Below are 19,557 nucleotides of genomic sequence, written 5' to 3'. Positions count from 1 at the left end.
GAGAGGATGTACAGTGAAGGGTAAAATCCATTTTGTAAACATATTCCTCATTCCACAATGGCATCCCTTTGGGTATTTATGAAGGATTTCTCATTGTGTTTTATATAGGCATATGAATACAACTAATGTGGATTTCCCTATGTTCGCCTTTTTTAGGTGGAATTGTGTAGCCCAGTAGACACAGTAAGAAAGCAAGCTTCCTGAAGACAAAAGGATTCCCCAGTGAGTTTTTTATTAAAGGATAGAGAAAATCTTGTATATGGCTATGTCATTTTCAAAACCCTACTCTAAGACAATGAAAAATACTTAGCATTTACATTTTAAAGTTTTGTAAAAAAACATAAATGCCATGCATGTTTCTTAAAAAAAAAAAGGAACATAAAAAATAAAAGACAAAAATTCAGCCATAGTCATGCTCTCAATATTTTCACATATCCCTTTGCCTCAGGGTTTTTTGTTGTTGCTGCTATTGCTTGCTTTAAACAGCTGCCGCCATATTCCTGCCCCCCCCCCGCCCCCACCCCTTTTAAAGCAACGTAATTTATGTAAAAAGTAGATCAATTCATAGGTTGGATTTTAGAAATGCTCTAAAGGAGAGAAGGGGAGTCATACTGGCCTTTGGGGTAAAGTCAATCATGTTAACCACCCTCTTTGTCCAGCCCTGTTTTGCCATGTGGGGGAAGGATTCCTTTAATGCGGATAAGGGCCTCCCTCATTGTAAAGGCAGTTTATAGATCAATTATTAAATATGTACATGTCCCGGGTTCAAAATGTCTTCCAGAGCTGCTGGCGGCAGCTTCTTCCGTTGACATGGGCTGCAACGGTTGCTAGAACCTGCGTGTTAGAAGAAAGGGGTGGGGAGCTGCCATTTGCTAAGCCGGAACTGATTAAAAGCTCAGGGTTGAGACCATTCCCAGTTTGCAAGAGTTTGCCAGGTACTCAGTGTTCCTGCTTCTGGTTTCTACTCTGAAGAGCACAGAGTGGACGTTTGTCTGCCATTCCATTGGCAGTAGGATCTCTGCAGCTGCTGGTGAGCAAAGGGATACTAGTGAATCACTGGAGTGGCGGGTGCCGGGGACACGCGCTAACTGGAGAGGTCAGCGGCGAGCCAAGCGCAATGGCCTAGTCTCGCTACCCTGAGCGCGGACCCTGCCGGCCTCCGTTCTCTTCCGCTTGCTTCAGGTGCAGCTCGGATCCCTCCGCCGCAGCGTGCGCTCCCGGTAGCGCTGCGATCAGCTTTTCGGCAATACCCGGATGGAAGTGTAATGGCCGCCATCAGGGACTCGCAAGCAATGGGGACCATGACAGGTATTCCCCGTGAGCGGGACCGTCCAAACCGGTTATGATGGTGGAACTTTTAGAGGGCCAGCCAGCGGGCAAAGGGCGAGTTTGTGGGGCGTCAGGGTCCCCCAAACATGCCCAGGGACCCGCCCCTTATGATAGGAAGCGTCTGTTAAATAGTCCCGGCAATTCAGCGCTTCCGCTTAACTTGCCGCAAAGTTTTTCTAGAGAAGTCGGTCTTTTTTACCCAGCGCTTTTGCAGTCCGCTAGAGGTGACACATCGCTTGTTAGCCCGAGCTTGCCTTACGTCCGGGTTTCTTGAACTCTACTCTTCCCCACATCTTGGAGGTGGACAGTGTGCCTCCGCGCTCCCCGCGGGCCGCCTAACCGCGGAGGAAGGGGCGGATCGGGCGCGGTGTTTGGGGAGAAGCGGGGCGCGCGGCGCTCGAAGCACTCATTCGGCGGGCTCCGCGGCTGGTGGAGACAGCATGGGCGCCCCTCAGACTGCACCTCTCGCGCTCTAGGTTCGCAGGCCCAACTCGACGGCGTCCCTCTTGTGGGCGCTGTCTATGGTTATTGGGGTCCATTTTTTACAGAGATGCCCAGCTCCCTGGCGCGCGCGCTCTCTTCCAGAGTTGGCCAAAGGTGCTCTTCCCTGCAGACCCCAACCACACCCAGTGGCAGATGGATTTCTTTGTAACTGGCTTTCTCACATATAGGGTCCATTTTGAGTCTATGCTTAACATGGTGTCCTCATTGTCAAGTAGACAATCTCTTCATAGATGGCTGTGGTAATTTAAAAGCTACCAGGTGAATGTATATGAGGTAAAATGTTTTAACTCTTAAGTAGACCAATGAAACAGATGTAGCTTTAAAGTTCAAAATACAAAAGTTAAGGGTCAGTTTTCTTTTTAGGTTTAAATTTGGGGGCATTTAGTGTTTGTGAGCTATTTTAGTGAAAACATTGTTGAATATGTTATCAAAAGTCTAAGAAACCCTAGAAAAATAAAGTCAGTCTATATTTAAGAAATTCATAAGAATGTTGAACTTTGTACTGTTGTCACAGTGGTGAAACAGGAAGATACCCAACTACCTCTGGGTAGAAATTTCATTAATTTGAGAGTCTGTATGTTAGACCTGGTTTACTGATATCGTTGAATTGCTTTTTCTGCAGCAAGAGGTTTGATTTGAATGGACTCTAAGGTTAGTATTCTCGGATTGGATAGATAGAACCATTTAAATGGATTCAGTGAAATTTCCTAACATTTTCAGAATTTAACTGCAAATTTATAGGAATGGGTTCGTTATCTTTCAGCAAAACTATATTTTTCTGAAATTTATAAAGAGAGATACCACATTGAATTAACATTTTCAGGGTGTTAGCATTTATTTCATTGGGAAAGTAAGTGTAGTAGACAATGTTGATTTTTGCTATAAAAATCATAAATAAGATCATCCCTAGACATAGAAACTTATTTTGCACATCCAAATGTGTCCTTGTTGTTGTAGTGAAAATAAGTGTAACTACCAATTAAAACATTTTATGTATGGTTTTATGGAAGGATAAAAGGACAACACCCATAATAAGCACCTACTATGTGCATTGATAATATATAAACTTATAAATGTTTGCAATTTGTACCACTGTCACACTTCAAATTCTATTTTCTTCTCTCTGGTAATAGTATATTATGATCCCAAAAGTTTTATATCTTGAAACATTATAGAGGAGATATACTTTAGCAAAAATCTGTAATTTGACTTCAAAGTATACCTTTAAAATGTCCTTTTGGTTTTTTTTTTTTAATTTACTTTTCTGTTTGTAGTTTTTGAAATTGTTCTTGTTGAAGCATTGTGTGTTTAATACAACTTTTTTTTTTTTTTAAATGATACAAAACTTGAATCTTGCCCAGAGTGCTTTGGGTACTCTACTAAAAGTTTTTTTGGCAAAGCTCTCTAAGCAGAAGAAAAGGACTTTAAGAAAGTCTTTAAATTTTTAGTATCTGATTTCAAGTGTGTAGGCTGTGGGTATTTCAGTTCTGTATGGGGTATTGGCATCTCATGGTGAGCAATTTTCATGGGATGTTAGATACTACAACTGAGTATTAAGAGTTAGCATTATGGTGATGTGATAACTGGGTTGTAATCAGATCTAGATACTAGTTCTAGTTCTGTGACTTTGGGCAAGACTTATTTTCTCTGTTTTGTATTAAATGAAGATATCAGATTGCTTTTCTAAGCTTTCAGTTGTGACTTTTATAAATTCATGATATCATTGGTTATCAATGATATGTTACATGCTTAAGTGCAGAGAGATTTTTTCCCCAATTACTTTATACATCTAAGTTGAACATGAAGTGTAATTTAATAAAGAGTTCAAGAACATTTTACTAACAGTTTGTACAGTTAAAGTTTTAAAATCTTCGTCTTTATTTTCAGATATCATCTCTTCTTTTGATTACTGTTCCTGATTGTGACATTGTCCAAGCATTAAATTGTGTGCCTTTTGTTCCTTGAAGAAAGAGGTATGGTAAAGATTGAAATACTGGCGTATATAGTTTATTAAGTAGTCAGTTAATATGTTTTAATATTGGACTAAATAAAGTAAAATACAGGTGGAGCATCTCTAATCTGAAATCCAAACTGTGAAACTTTTTTTTAGTGCTGACATGATGCTCAATGGAAATGCTCACTGGAGCATTTTGGATTTTGGATTTTTGGATTTGGGATGCTCAACCTATATAATGCAAATATTCCAAAATCCAAAAAAATTTGAAATCTGAAACACTTCTGGTCCCAAGCATTTTGAATAAGGGATACTCAATCTATAGTTACATATACATAAGTTTTCGTAAGTTACAAGTTATAGTTTTATTTTTGGCCAAAGTAAAATAAAATACTTATACATAGGTTTTCATTTTAATGTAAGTAAAAAAGTAATTTTTGGTTTCATAGTTGATTGTTTAACATTTTATTAGAGATCCAAAGACGATTTTTAACTATCATCCTTCTGAATATAGAGGAGGCATTAAGGGCTTCTGGGTAATAAACAGTGGAGATAAATATGGTAGGAAAATGTTTCAAAGCTGTTTAAATGGCCAAAAAAGTGTCTGTTTTGGTCTAGCAAGTGCAAAGTAATGTGCCTAAAGAAAAATTGTTTCCAAATTAAAAGAAGAGAAAAATTCTCAAATATATATCTATATTATGCTTAATAGCATCTACACTATGAGTCAGAAAAGAGATTTTGGAGTCACTATAGAGTTATGATTTGTTTCCTGGAGATAATCATCTGAATATCCTGGTGTGCACAAAAAGAAGGAAAAAACATCTGCCATCAAATCCATGGTAATATGAGGAAAGTTTTGGAAATGAACTGGAAAATATTGTATTCTTGTATAAAACATGGTTTATCTACCCTTGCAACACAGATATCTCTTGCTATTTGTGTTGGATAGGTCCTGGGGTCTTTGAAATCCCCAAATTCTTGGATACCACAATATCATATAATTTCCCTCACCAGATGCAGTAAGTATACACATAACCATAACCCTAAATTAGGAATAAGATTACGTAACTGCTAAAATATCTAAAGTGGACTATACTACCTTACATTATTACTTTAGTAATCATTATCATGTTCTTCCCTGAACTTCACCAGCAAATGGCTTTTTTTTCAGGGCTATTTTTCACAGTGGCATGAATTTTAAATTTTGTCAGCAATTAATGTGTGATAACTACATGAATAGAGAGCAACAAAGCTGAGTTGAGATACCAGATTATCATTTATGTTGAGTAATTTCTCCTACATAACTTTGTTTGACCTCATACCATGAGAATCACATAGGTATGTGTTGTTCCTGAATAAGGTAGTGCTGAGGGCTAACAGTTTTCTACACAGCTTGAGCATCCCAAATCTGAAAACCTGAAATTCAAAATGCTCCAAAATCTGAAACTTTTTGAATGCTGACATGAAGCTCAAAGGACATGATCTTTGGAGCATTTTGGATTTGGGGTGTTCAAATTTGGGATGTTCAGCCTGTAAGTATAATGCAAATATTCCAAAATCCAAAAAAATAAAAAATCTGAAACACTTTTAGTCCCAAACATTTCAGATAAGGGATACTCAACCTGTACTATGTTTGATCTGAAATACTCAGAAAAAGTAATATAATGAAGAATGAAAGCTTTAGATGTAATGAACAAGAAGGCTGCCATGTGATGGCTGACCAAAATGATTTGGATTATTCCATCTTGAAAAATTGTGTCCAAAGTCTGACTAAAAATCTAAAGTCGTGATTGGTATGGCTGCATGAAACAAGTGTCAGAATATTGTAATGAGGGTGCGTGACTTGAAGCTTAGGAGAATTAAGTGTTCTTCACTGGGGTCTCATTTCATGAAGTGGTAATAGTTGAAAACAAATATTGGCTTTGTAGAAAGTCATATAATTTCAGAATGTAGTAAAATCATCAATTCTTAATTAAAATTGTGTTGTTGAAGATTGTGGCTGGTAGAAGACATATCATGTATTTTTTTTTTTTTTGTCAACACAATGTATTGAGGAATCAACCCTCCCTTATTTTGAGTGGTGGGTGAGCTGTTACAGTCTTATAAGCCAAGCCAGGTTATCCCTGTCACAACAGTGATTGCCTTTTACTCAAGCAGAGCCAGTCAGAATCCTTTGAAATTGATGTGTGAATGCTAGGAGAAAGTTACTCACTTTTCTCTGAAGTTGTTAATCTGGAAGGGTGCTAGTGACATTCTTCCCCGCATGGGTGACAATTCCGTCTGTAGTAGGAGCAAGTGAAGCCATATGGAAATGGGAGATGGGTGGCAGTATGTCCAGTTTCAGTGTCAGGGAACATGGTAAAGCGGTACCTATGGTTTGTGTTTGATTCTGAGTGAGCTACGTTAGTGTCCTCCTCAGTCCCTTAGGCCAAAATTCTGTGTATAGATTGGTTTGAATTGGATTGCAGCAGAAAGTGTTTTAATAAATATATGACCCTTACGAATTTAAGGTCAAAGCTTTAAGTTGATCATTCACATCGTTCTACAGTTTGCCACTTTCCTTCACCTTATAAAAGATGTCCTTTACTTATTCATCATTCATACCTGCATTCAGTCCTTCAATTAACCTACAAACATTTATTATGAACATTTATTACATACAAGTATGTGCAACTACCTGAATAGTCAGGGATTACGTGTACTAGACTGAGATGGTAGACTTTATCTGATGTGGCACATTTTTATGTATTTAGGTTGCACAGGTCAACAAGCATGTATTGAAAATAATTACTGCCGTGCTTAGCATTTTGGTAATATGTGAGGAGTTACTTGCCTTCAAAGTACTCATAGTTTAGTTAAGGAATCCAGATTAATGTGCAGGAAATACAACACAAAAAACAGATAAATAAATGCACAATTGTATTTTAAGTTAGTTCTGATAGGGAAGAAATTAATGAAGGTTGGCCCATTTAGGAAGGTTTCTTGAAGGACATGTAACTTCAAATGGGTTTTGACTTGAGTGAGGTTTTGATAGGCACAAAGAATAATTGAAGAAAGGGTGGAGTTGGAAATGATTATGAGCTGCTCTAGGATAGGGTGGAGATTGGTTTGACTGTGGCAATATGTGTTTTTGGGAAATGCAAGAGGGAGTGGGAAATAAGTTTGGTTATTTCAGGTAAATCCATGTATGAGGCATGTGGAAAGCCAAGCAGAAATTTTGATTCTTTTTACTAGGATGGAGATTTCTTTGAATAAAATGTTTATTTTTTAAAAAGTATGATGCCATTTTTGTGATGCTAAAATATAAATTAAGTGTAATGAAATTGTGTAAAATTACTCATTGTGAAAAAAATCTTGTTATAGCCATCTGTTTTGAAGATTTAAAAAAAATAGTGACTAACTTGGAATGCTGTTTTATGTTTTATATGTGTAATTACTTTACTTTTTCTTACCTTTCCCTTTTTGAGAGATCCCTTAGTAACAGGCAAAACCATACTCTGTTCTCTAGAGACACAGTCAATCAAAACTAATGTAGCAATAGATATAAAAACATTTAAAAAGAGATAAGGTGCTAGGTGCAGTGGCTCCTACCTGTAATCCTAGCACTTCGGGAGGATCGCTTGAAGCCCAGAGTTTGAGATCAGCCAGAGCATGAGCAACCCCATCTCTACAAAAAAATAGAAAAATTAGCTGGGCATGTTGGTGCATGCCTGTAGTCCCAGCTGTTCAGGATGCTGAGGTAGGAGGATCGCTTAAGCCCTGAAGTTTGAGATTGCAGAGAGCTATGATGATGCCACTGCACTCTAGCCCAGGCGACAGACCGAGACCCTGTTTTTAAAAAAAAAAAAGATAAGGAACAAAATTAAAATAATGCTTTATTACTCATGAGATATTCATTTTTGGCTCCAGATACTAGGAATGATGTAGATGTCAACCTTGTGTCATTGTCTCATTAAATGCTGTTGCTTCCTAGGTCCGTGCCTACCACCTTCTTTCCTAATAGTCTCATATCTAACCCTCAGAGAGGGTAACAGTTGGAGTATTACATTATACTAGGGCAAACCTTTTCTGTAAATGGCTATATAGTAAATATTTTAGGCTTTGTGGGCCATATGGTTTCTGTGGCAGCTATCAGCTGCCATTGTAACAGGAAAGAAGCCATAGTCAATATGTAAATGAATGGCTGTATTCTAATGAAACTTAATTTACAAAAACAGGCAGCAGGCCAGATTTGGCCCACAGGCTGTCTTTTCATTCCATAAACCCTCACCTTCACATCTGCCTACCTGCTACTATCTTTATTTATCCTCCCATCTGGTTACTATAGATGAATTATCTTTGTTCCTTTTTAAGTTCAGCTTCTCAACTTGTTCATCAGATCTGTGCCTTCTAACCTGAAAGATATTGCTACTGCATTTCTTTCCTTTCCTCCCTCATCAAGTTTTTCATTTTTCCTAGATAATTTTCATAAGCATGCAATCATACTGTAATTTCTCCCACCTTTAAAAAACAGAACACAAAAAATAAAACAAAACAACAACAAAAAAACCCACTTCAATTCTTCTGCCTCTTGGTCCTTTATGGTAAAACTCCTTGGAAGAGTTGTCTGTACTACATTTCTACTTCTTCTCTTCCCATTTTCTCTTAAATCCATGCTAGTTAGTGTTTGTCCTCTAACTCTGCTCAAACTGTCCTAATCTGTGTCACCAGTGATGTTCACGTTAAGTCCTGTGGTCATTTCTCAGTCCTCTTCTTGACAGAGTTGATCAATCTATTATCCTGGAAATATTTTCTTTATTTTGCTTTCGGGTACTTCAGTCGTTTCTTTCCAGTGTTACTTGTTGGTTCTTTCTCACCTCTTTACTTTAAATGTTGTAGTATCTCAAGGCTCAGACCTTGGACTTCTCTCTTGGATTTTTTTCCCCCTTGGTGATTTCATCCCTTTTCAAATACATAAATACATATATACACACTGGTGACTCCTAAAATTTTATCTTCCACCTAGACCTTTGTATTCTATATTCAACTACATACACATTCCACATTTTCACTTGGATGTCAAATAGACATCTCAAATTTTACATGGCTAAAATTGAACTTTTGATATACTGCCCTACTACTTTGACACAGACTTTTCTATCTCAGTAAATAGCAACTCGGTTCTTCCAGTTGCTTTCAGAACTTTTAGAGTTATGTTTGACACATCTCCTTCTCTCAGAGAAAGCATGTCAGCAAATCTTCTAGGCTTTATCCTCAAAATACATTCAGAGTCTCATCATGCCTATTGTCTCCACCAAGTCATTGTCATTTGTTAGGTGGATAATTGTAATGAAGTAACTTTTGAACTGGTCCTTTGCTTCCACTATTACATCCCTCCCAAATACTCTGTTCTTAACATAGCAGCCAAAGTGATCCCTTCAAAAAGTAATAGAGTTCATGTTACTCCTCTGCCCACAATGCTCCAGTAGCTTCTTGTCTCATCCAGAGTAAAACTAGTCTTTATGGTGTCCATCAGGCCCTGTTTCTGTTCCCTTATTACTTCTCTGACATCAGCTCCTACTGCTTTTCCTCTCATGCTTTCTGTTCCATTAATACTCATGTTCTTGCTGTTCCCCAAGTATGTTAGGCGTGCTACACATTCAGGGTCTGGGCACTTACTATGTCATTTCTTAGAGTGCTGACTTCTTCAGGTCCTTAAGATCTTGGCTCTAGGCCGGGCGCGGTGGCTCATGCCTGTAATCCTAGCACTCTGGGAGGCCGAGGCGGGTGGGTTGCTCGAGGTCAGGAGTTCGAGACCAGCCTGAGCAACAGCGAGACCCCGTCTCTACTAAAAATAGAAAGAAATTATCTGGCCAACTAAAATATACATAGAAAAAATTAGCCGGACATAATGGTGCATGCCTGTAGTCCCAGCTACTGGGGAGGCTGAGGCAGTGGGATCGCTTAAGCCCAGGAGTTTGAGGTTGCTGTGAGCTAGGCTGACGCCACGGCACTCACTCTAACCCGGGCAACAAAGCAAGACTCTGTCTCAAAAAAAAAAAAAAAAAAAAAAAAAAAAGATCTTGGCTCTAATAAGACCTTTTGAAAGAGGTCTCCCTGGCTTCATATTCAAAATTGCAACTCTCTACTTCTTTCTGTCCCTGCTTTATTTTTGTCTGGAGCACTTGTTGCCTTTGAATATACTATGTAATTTACTTACTTTATTAACTAATCAGTAAAATGTCAGTTCCCTGAGAGGAGGGATTTTTTTGTCTGTTTTGTTAACTGTTGTATTCCCAGTGCTTAGAGCAAAATTTTTTGCTAGCTAGGAACCTAGCACTATCCCAGATGCCAGTGATATAGCAAAGAACATGACTGATGTGGTTCTTAAGCTTATACAGTTTATATTCCAGCGGTAGAGATGGATAGAAAATAAATTGGCAAATAAAGTATTGCCAGAGATAAAAGTGTTAAACAAAGAAATACAAGGGGATAAAGTAGAGAATAATTTTTTTTCTCTTTGAGAAGGGGTTGGTTTATAGGTTGAGGAAGACCTTTCTGAGGTGGTGACATTTGAGCTAAGCACTAAAAGATGAGAAGGATCTAGCCATTTGAAGAGTGGGAGGAAGAACATTTCAATCAGGCAGTAGCAGGTGCAAAGGCCTGAGATAGGAAAGATAGGAAAGGAGGAGCTGAGGGTCTATGGTGGTTTCCTAGAGTATATTCACAGATGGGGAGAGTGGAGGGAGATGAAGTTGAAGAGAGAGGCCCAACACCAGATACCACTGTTCCTTTCAGTCTTTCCTAAAGAAATTAAATTTTATTTTAAGTGCCTTGATGCTATAGATTGAATGTTTATGCCCCCTTCTCCACCCCCAAATTCATATGTTGAAACCTAATCCCCAGTGTGATGGTAGTTGGAAGTGAGGCCTTTGGGAGGTGATTAAGATATGAGGGCAGAGCCCTTATGAATGAGATTAGTAAAAGAGACCCCAGAGAGCTTTCTCACCCCTCTTACCATGTGAGGAGGCAGTGAGAAGATGGCCATCTATGAACTAGGAAGTAGGCCTTCACCAGATTCCAGGTCTGCTGGTGCCTTGATCTTAGACTTCCCAGAATTATGAGAAATACGTCAGCTAGTCTCTGGCATTCTGTTATAGCAGCCTGAATAGACTAACATACTTGGGAAGCCATTAAGCCACTAAGGAGTTCTAAGCAGGGGTGCATTGTGATCTATTTTATTTTAAGAAAATCACTTTTGCTTCTGTGTGGAGAATGGATTCAGAGGAGGGTGGTGGGCAAGCAGGAATTGTGGACTATTATTTTAATTCAAGTTAGAGGTGATGGTGGCCTGGACTAAAATGATGACAGTGGATAAGGAAGAGAGGAAGGAATACAGGATTTATTTTGGAGATAGAATTGAGCAGACTTGCTTATGGATTAATGTGGGAAGTAAGTGTTAGAGAATCAAAGATGATTCTTGATTTCTGGATTGATTTCTGAAAGGATCTCGGTGCCGTATACTAAGATGGGAAAGTCTGGGGAGTAGAATTTCTAACCATGGAGACAGGCACTTTATAGACCCAGAGAAAAAGTAAATAGTACATATTATTTTGGGAAGCTAAGGGTGAATGGATTTACATGTTGATAATGTTCTTCCAGTCAAATAGCACTACATCTTTTGATTCTCTTCCCTTTCCTCATGTATTCCAAAATCTTAAGTGAAATCTGCCAGTTCTAAACCACTGCCACAGCAAAATGACAAATAGAAGAAGAAAGGAACAAGAAATGAAAATAACCTTTTTCCTTCCCATACTAAATTCAGTGGTCTTTATGTCACTTTGGACAGATTAGTTCAGATTTTTCTGCCAAATCTTAAATATTAAGAATGTGATTTCTGACTCTGTGTGGTGTGTATTTTAAACCAAACTCCAAATTATTTTAGCAAAAAATTTATGTGCTTTATGAAGTTTGCTGTAAAGTGATTTAATGTGAAATCACAGGAAGTCAGATATTTGAATTGAAAATAAGAGAATGAATGTGTTAAGGACATGTGAACCCAATCTTCTTGGTTTTTATGAGGGATAAATGAGAAATACTAAATAGAACTTGCCTTTAAGAAGCTTTTAAATATCTGGGGAGGTAAAACTTAAAAAATGAAGTGACTCAACAATGTGAAAGTTGTAATAAATGGTGAGCACTGTCTACTTTTTAAGTGGATATTTGGAGAAGGGAGAGATTAACATGTGATGCAGGTTTCATGTTCCTGTAGGAGGTAGAATTTGAAAGGAAGTCTGACTAGTACTGAATTTAGTTAGAGGGAAAGGGATTACATGCCTGGTGAAAGGAAACTATATGAACAAAGGTAAATAAAGGTGTATGTGTGGTTTAATTTTTAATTTTAAACTCCTTCATAATTGTATACCAATGCTACTAGCCTACTTGAATGGTATATGACTCACATGTACGCTAGCATTTTGAACATTTCTAAATCTGTACTTAATTACATTTACATACTTAACTCTACATTTCTTTTTCTCTGTTTAAGTTGCTCATTAGGCCACAATGATTTGAAGGGAGCTCACTGTGATTATGTATGTAAATTGTACAAAACCTTTTCTTTCACTTGCTTAAAATATGATGGGCATTATTAGTCCCTCAGCTACAAAACTTAAAACAGCTATTATACAAGAAAAGTAAGCCCAAAATGTTTGTTTCAAGTCATGAAAAGATAATAGTTATTTTAAGGGCACTAAAATAAGTTCTGCTTTGAAAGTCTTAGCCTTTTTTTTTCCTCTTCTTTTTTCTAGATTCCTTTTAGGCAGAATTTTGTATTTTTTAGTAAGTTTTTCCTGTTGCATGCTGCCTTGGTTTTATCTCCAGTTGTATATATTTTTTGCATATATTTATTTTTGCAAAAGAAAGGATTGAATGACTTAAGCAATGCAGTAGTTTTCTGTGTAATGTGACAAGTTAGAAAGCTATATGCTGAGTCACAAATACAGGGTGTCCCAAAGGTCAGCCTACATAGGGAAAATGGGAAATTGTAGCTAAATATACCTTTATTTATAAGATATTTATTACAAAATTTTCCTTCAAAGGAAAAATTTCCCATTTTCCCACTTTTGAAACACCTTGTATAGCTAAGCTAAAATCATAGTTTTTTAGTTCTTTAGTGTTTAAGTAGCTAGAATGTAGTGAGTAGCACATAGGTTCTTCCTTTTGAGACTCTATAGAATGTCTTTGCTTTTATAATTGATTGTAAAAAGTTAACATAACTTTCCAGGAACGGTATCTTTTGATTCACTCTATTTATATCTTCCTATCCTTGGCATTTTACTTTGGGAATTATCCTTTTATAATAAAATCTCTCTGTTCCCAATGTGTGATTCCTGACCTATGTTAACATTGCCAGTTCCCTGGTTCCTTCACTTTTTATTTGGATTGTCACTGTAGTCCTCTTATTTTCTCACTTCTGTCTTTACTCTTTCTCCAATTTAATCTTACCTTCTAGATCAGCGGTCCCCAAACTTTTTGGCACCAGGGACCGGTTTCAAGCCATGAGGAGCTGCTGTAAATACAGATGAAGCTTCACTAGCTTACCCACCACTCACCTCCTTCTGTGCAGCCCAGGGATTGGGGACTGCAGTTCTAGATAATATAATATTTCAAAAATACTGCTTTTGTGGCTTCTCTCTGTTCCTAAATTAACAATGACTCCTGTTTACCTTTCATAGCCAGTTCAGGTCTGTCCTCTATAGTCTCTTCTCACTTAACCTCCCTATTATGCATTCTGTCTTTGATGTAGACCCTGTGATACCTTGGGAGAAAAATACTTTTCTTCCAGTGTTTCTTTATTCTGTTTTTCTGGTCTAGATTGCTTTTGCTCCTTGCTTACATGTTTTTAAGTCCTACTCCTTTTTGAAGGATCATCGCAAAACCTACCTTTCTTTGAAGTAAACACAGTCAACGTTGATCTGTCAGCCTTTTGTCTTAAGAAAGAGCCTTTGGTTACAAGTAGTAGAAACCAACATGAGCTGGCTTAAAATGAAAGGGGGAATTATTGTAAGGGTACAGGATTTCCTAGAATTCAAGGGTGGGAATGAATATACAGGCAGGCCTCAGTAAAGGCTTGTGGTAGTGATGTTGCCCTCTTGGTTTCAGTCAGGGTACTTAGATGATCTTCCTATTGATTTGGATTTTTTTGTTTGTTTTTTTGCTGTATCGTGCTATCATGCCTTTGAAAAAATTAACCTATTATCACTAGTTTGGGGGGTTATCTTTCAGTAGATTTGTTCTATGCTTATAAATGTATGCTCATAGGATCTTTCCTCCTAACATAAAAATGACATAAAGTGAGGATCTTTCTTCCTAATTTAAAAATGTATTACATGCCTTAATCTGTAACTTCCTTTTTTTATAAATTAAAAAATTTATTGACGATAAATATATTTCCAAGTCAACTCAATATCCATAGCCTTTTTCTGTATAATGTTTTCGTGTGGATGTTCCATAATTTACTTTATCATTTTCCTATTCTTGGGCATTAAGTGACAAGAACGTATGTTTTTATATGTTGTGCTTTTTTTTTTTTTTTGGTAGGATAGATTCTTAAAAAGTGAAGTTTTGGGGAGTATGTTAAATTGATTATTTTCAAGGAAAATAAAAATTACCAAAGTGACTCAAGCAGTAGAAAACCTGAAGAGCCCAGAAACCATGGAAGAACTTAACAAAGATTGTAAGGTCTAAAACCTAAAGAGTTAACTAGGCCCATATGGTGTTATTAGTGTGGTCTGTGTAATGTTAAAGAGAAGTTAATACTTACAGTTAGTGAATTGTTCCAGGGCAGATGAAATGGTGGAAAGTACTCCAGTTCATTTCACAAATCCTCTGTAATACCAACACCAAAACTGATACTGGTAGCATAAAAAAACTCTAAATAAAATTTTAGTAGATCAAATCCAGCACTTCATTAGAGAATAATACACTTGAATAATGCAAAAATAGTTGAACATTGTACTTTCTATTCATGTTTTTTATATAGCATATAGAAGAAAATATATTTCTTCCATATATTTCAATTAGATTGATGCTACAATTTTTATTGTTTCTTTTCCTTTTAAAAATGTATCAAGATGAGAAAGCATATTATTAGTTGAATACCATTTGTTTTCTGTGTAAAATGTAAATAGCTTTTTATTTATATAACCACATTGCATACCCGTAACTGTGCTATTCTGGTGGTACCAACTCCTGTTACTTAAGTTTTAGGTAGCCTCATTCCTCACAAATAAATTGTTAAATAAAAAAAAACTAACACTGCTCTTATAGCGTGAATTTTTATAGCATGAGTAACATTCAATTCTTTATTCTCTGAATGTTATGTTTACTGTTACCTTTGAGGCTAGTGTTACAGTCTTCTTTGCTGTGGTATGATTGGGTACCTGTCAGTTGATATGGGGAACACAGTATTGAATGTTATCTATTTTGTTTTGATCTCTTCTTCATCTTCAGTGTCAACATTCATCCATTTTGTCTGGCATCAGGTATATTATTTTGAGTTTGTTCAGGAAAAACTCAGTTGGTTTACAAAAGAAGTCATTTGCTTTGTTTGAGAATTTCAAAATTTTCATGGCTTTATGCCACTTTTTGATGAAGTTTCATAAAAGTTACCTAGAGGCAAAGAGATTGCCATTCTCAACAACATCCAAATGTAAGCTGTTGGCTTGTGAGGAAGTATGCCAGTGTGGAGGCCACAGTGATCCAAGGACAGCGTTTTAAGAAACACTGACCTAGGGATAACCAGTAACCACTATAAACATTTTTATTATGTGTATTCTTCTTGACTTTTTACTGAGAATTTGTGTGGGTCCATTTATCCATTTGTTTATCCATCTACTCTCTTATCTGTTGCTGTTTGGACAGATTAAATCTTAATATGTCTCTTTGTTTTCTGGGATTTTTTTCACTTAATGTATCTTGGATATCTTTCTGTTAACGTTGGTTTACAATATTGTTTTAAAATTTGAATAGTATTCTTTTAAATAGAAATGCCATAATTTATTTAATCATTTATTGGTAGACACTTATTTTAATTTTGTGATTTTATAAACAGTGGTGCCATGGACATCTCTGATTACCTTTAGGATACATTTCTTGAAGTAAATCAGAAGGTATGTACTTTTCCCCTAGGGTTTTTATGTATCTATTGCAAACTATTTTTTATGAAGGTCGTGCCAGCTTATATTTCCATCATTAGTATATCATACTGCCTCTTTTTCCTCACTGACCAACACTAGGTATTAGAAATATGTAACATCTTTTGCAATCAGGTTGAATACAGAAGTGTTCTTATTATTTTAATTTGTTTTGAATTCTAGTGAGGTTGGGCATATTTTCTCTGATATTTCCCTGTTACTTTCTTCTTTGTGTCCTTTGCCCATTTTGTAATGTGTTTTTATTTTTATTATTGTGAAATATATTTATATACAAAATATGTACTATATATGGTTTAAAGATAATATAATAAATACCTGCATATGAACTATTTAAGAAATAAGCTCCTTTCCTGTACCCCAGTGTGTTCTCTCTGATCATATCCTCCTTTCTTCTCCCAACCAAGTGAAACTACCATTTTAACTTTTGGTATTTTTATGACTCTGTAAATACCAAATTGTTTGGTTTTCAAAATTTGGTAGCAACCCTAACTCTAGCTATGCAGTGAAAAGATAGCAATGCCACTGTTAGGTGAAGGCTTCCAGGAGAAGTTAAGGTGAACAAAGTACCTGGATCATAAGTCTGCCTTTAGCTTGTCTGGTAGTTTACCAGAGTCCCTTTTGGTGAAGTCAGTGTGTAAAGTTGTGAGTGAATCCTAGGAACTTTAGGACTCACCATAATCAGAGAATCTGGCAACCCTGCTGTGTAGACTACATACTGAATGTCTGTCAGAGTGAGTAGGCTTCTCTGTAGTTTTGATTTCTAAGCTCATTGTGACCTCAGCTGATCTGGATATGAGGGCATGGAGGGAAAAGCAGAAACATCATCAATTGATGTCAGTACAGGTCAAATACAGGTAAGATTCTGGTACATGTTCACCCGGGGATTCTGTACTAAGGTTGAAAAGATGGTAGAGTGTCAGTGAAGTTTTTGGTAATGAAACTCCTCAGTGTGTCTTATCTTTTGATATATCTTTTGATGTTTTATCTTTGGACTGACGGGAGCAACATGATCAGGGGTCTAGCCGTTATCCTGGGATTTCCTTTACTGTCATTTTGGGGATATTATTTACCTCTCTCTCGTTCATTTGATCCCTTGTTGCCTGTATTTCATGTCTTTCTCTTTCTTGGTTTATTCTCTCATTTTGGTGGAGTGTATCTTGTAATAACTTCTTGGGGAAGGATATCTGGCAAGTAAATTTTAAGATTTTCCATGTCTTCTTTTTACCCTTATACTTGATTGTTAGCTTGGCAGAGTATAGTATTCCCAGTTGAAAGTTTTACCTCAGAATTTGAAGGTATTGCCCCTTTGTCTTTATCCTTCCATTGTAGTTAAGAAGTCTAAAGCTGTCTAATTTCAAATCCTTTGTTATGTGACCTTTTTGTTTCTCTGTAGAAACTTGTGGGATATTCTTTTTGCCTTCACTGTTCTGAATTTTTACAATGATCTGCTTTGGTTCATTATGCTGTGCACTTAGTGAACATTTTCATCCTGGAAACAGATTTCCTACAGTTCAATTCTTTAAAAAATTATTTTAATGATGATTTCTTCCTTCTTTTTGTTTGTGCTTGCTTTCTGCATTCCTATTAGTCAAATGTTAGACATCCTGATTGCTCCTCTAACTTTCTCATCCTGTTTCTCCTTTTATCTGTGTTTTTGTTCTGCTCTTTAAGAGATTATCTCATTTTTACCTTTCAACCCTTCCATTGCCCTTTTTTGCTTCTTGATATTTTCTTATTTCTAAAAGTTCTTTTTTGTTCTCTTAATGTTCCTTTTTTTGTGTCATCCTGTTTTTATATCCCTGAGAAGTCAGCGAGCTTTAAAGAATTTTTTTTCTTAATGCATAGTCTTTATTTCTAACTTGTTAGAAATAAGTCTGTATCTTGAACTAACATTAGAGGATTTCCTCAGATGTGTGCTAATCCTTGACTGTCTGCTCATGACCGAGAAGCTGATGGGAAGCTCTGTCAGCCCGTGGAGGGGCTTGTAACACAGGGCTTGGACTCTCACTTTGGGTAGCTCTTTGGGCCTGGTCAGGCTCCAGGATCTGGCCCAGTGCTTCTCAGACTGGTGAAGCACCAAGACGTTTTTTTCTTTTACCCCAATCTATTGCAGAATGGTAGTTTTAAACTGTAATAAAAGTAAATTACTAGAATAATGAGATTTAAAAAATGAAGACATGTAAGATACAAATCTGTGTTTTTATTATTTGATTCAACAGATATAAACAACTCTGAAAATTGCTGTCATAATTTCCAAATGCTTACTTTCACTTTCTGTACCTATCTTGTCATAGACTGGTGACAGATGGTTTGTGGACCATCAGCAGACCATATTTTAAGTAGCACAGCGTTAGCCTAGGAGCCAACCTAGAAGAGAGAAAGAGGGGGAGCGGGTAAGGGTTTGTGTTTCATATGTATATGGTCATTTAATCCTCTTGATTTAGGTATGCTGCCCACTGTTTCGCCTATGCCTGGTCTGCCCTATTTCAGAGATTTGGTTTTACCCCCTGTAGAGAATAAATCTCCAGACTTCTGCTGTAGTGGGGTAACAACAGTTACCTATAGCATGATAGAGTGAGGAAGGGAATCTTAGTGTCTAACTAAAACTCAAGCAGCTTTTTCCAAATTTTTCTTTGTTCTAGCTTCTTCCTCCCTACTTCCTCCCATTTTAGAGTTACTTGGTACTACCAGTTCCTAGACCTTTTGAAGATTTATAGTATAAAATGGGTTAGTTCTTAGCTTTCCCCACTGTCTGCCTGGGATTAAGTTTTCTTGGGTCTCCAAGGTCATTTACTACCTCTTTATCTGCTTTTCAGCATCCAAAATTTAGTTGCTGCTGTTACCTTTCCTGTTTTCCATTTTTTCTGTAAGGGCTTCTTAGATATTTGATGTTGCAAATGTTCCCTTCTCCAGTCTTTTTTGCTTTCTTAATCATGTTAACAACAATATTTATAATCATTTCTGTTGTAATTTTATTATCTACAGATATTTCTTCTATATTACATTTTTTTAGTTTTCTTTCTGACATAAATTTGATTTTGCTGAAGTGTTTATTCAAAACATTTTTCCTAAAAGGGTACCCATGTAGTATTTTTTCTCAATCTTTGCATATCTAAAATTGTGCTTTTCACTCACATGTGGGAGTTTTCCTGGATATAGAATTAACTCTTGGGCTAATCCTTTTCCCTCAGAACTCTATAAATGTTGTTCTATTGTCTTTTAGCATTTAGAGATGTGAATAAAATATTGATTAATATTGGTGTCTGATTAAAAGGTGGTATTGCTGGTAAAAAATCAATACTTTTCTAGTTCACTCTTACCACCTTTTTGGGTAGCAATTCATTTTAATGAGGATAATTTGTAGATACTGACTTTTATATTTTCCTCCAACTAGTAATCTTGCCTGACATTTGAGGAGCCTTTGATTTTGAAAATTCAAGTCTTTTTGGAAAAAAAAAAACTAGGTATAATTTTCTCTCTTGTTTTCAAAATCATTTCTCTGCCATCTGCGTTGTTCTCTCTTTCATGACAATATGGTTTTGGGGTTTTTTTGGTTTTTTTTCCCAATATAAT

At 36.7% G+C, this 19,557-nt stretch overlaps 1 protein-coding gene across 4 annotated transcripts in view; it reads left to right on the top strand.

Moving 5' to 3' along the window:
• The first annotated feature begins 1,239 nt into the window (after nt 1-1,239).
• ZNF518A (zinc finger protein 518A) overlaps nt 1,240-19,557 on the top strand; it is a 31,718-nt gene continuing 13,400 nt past the window's right edge. For 2 of the 4 annotated variants that reach the window (XM_045568035.1, XM_045568034.1), the window contains exons 1-3: nt 1,240-1,308; nt 3,721-3,806; nt 15,882-15,939. The gene's annotated coding sequence lies outside the window, so the exon portion shown is untranslated. Of the gene's footprint in view, nt 1,309-2,466; nt 2,485-3,720; nt 3,807-15,857; nt 15,940-19,378; nt 19,449-19,557 lie in introns of those variants that run through there. The other 2 variants (XM_045568037.1, XM_045568036.1) reach the window with 2 other exon arrangements.

Source organism: Lemur catta, chromosome 14 (assembly GCF_020740605.2).
Source record: "Lemur catta isolate mLemCat1 chromosome 14, mLemCat1.pri, whole genome shotgun sequence".
NCBI classification, from domain to species: domain Eukaryota; kingdom Metazoa; phylum Chordata; class Mammalia; order Primates; family Lemuridae; genus Lemur; species Lemur catta.
Note: the sequence above shows the minus strand (reverse complement) of the source record. Positions and strands in the feature narration are given on the sequence as shown.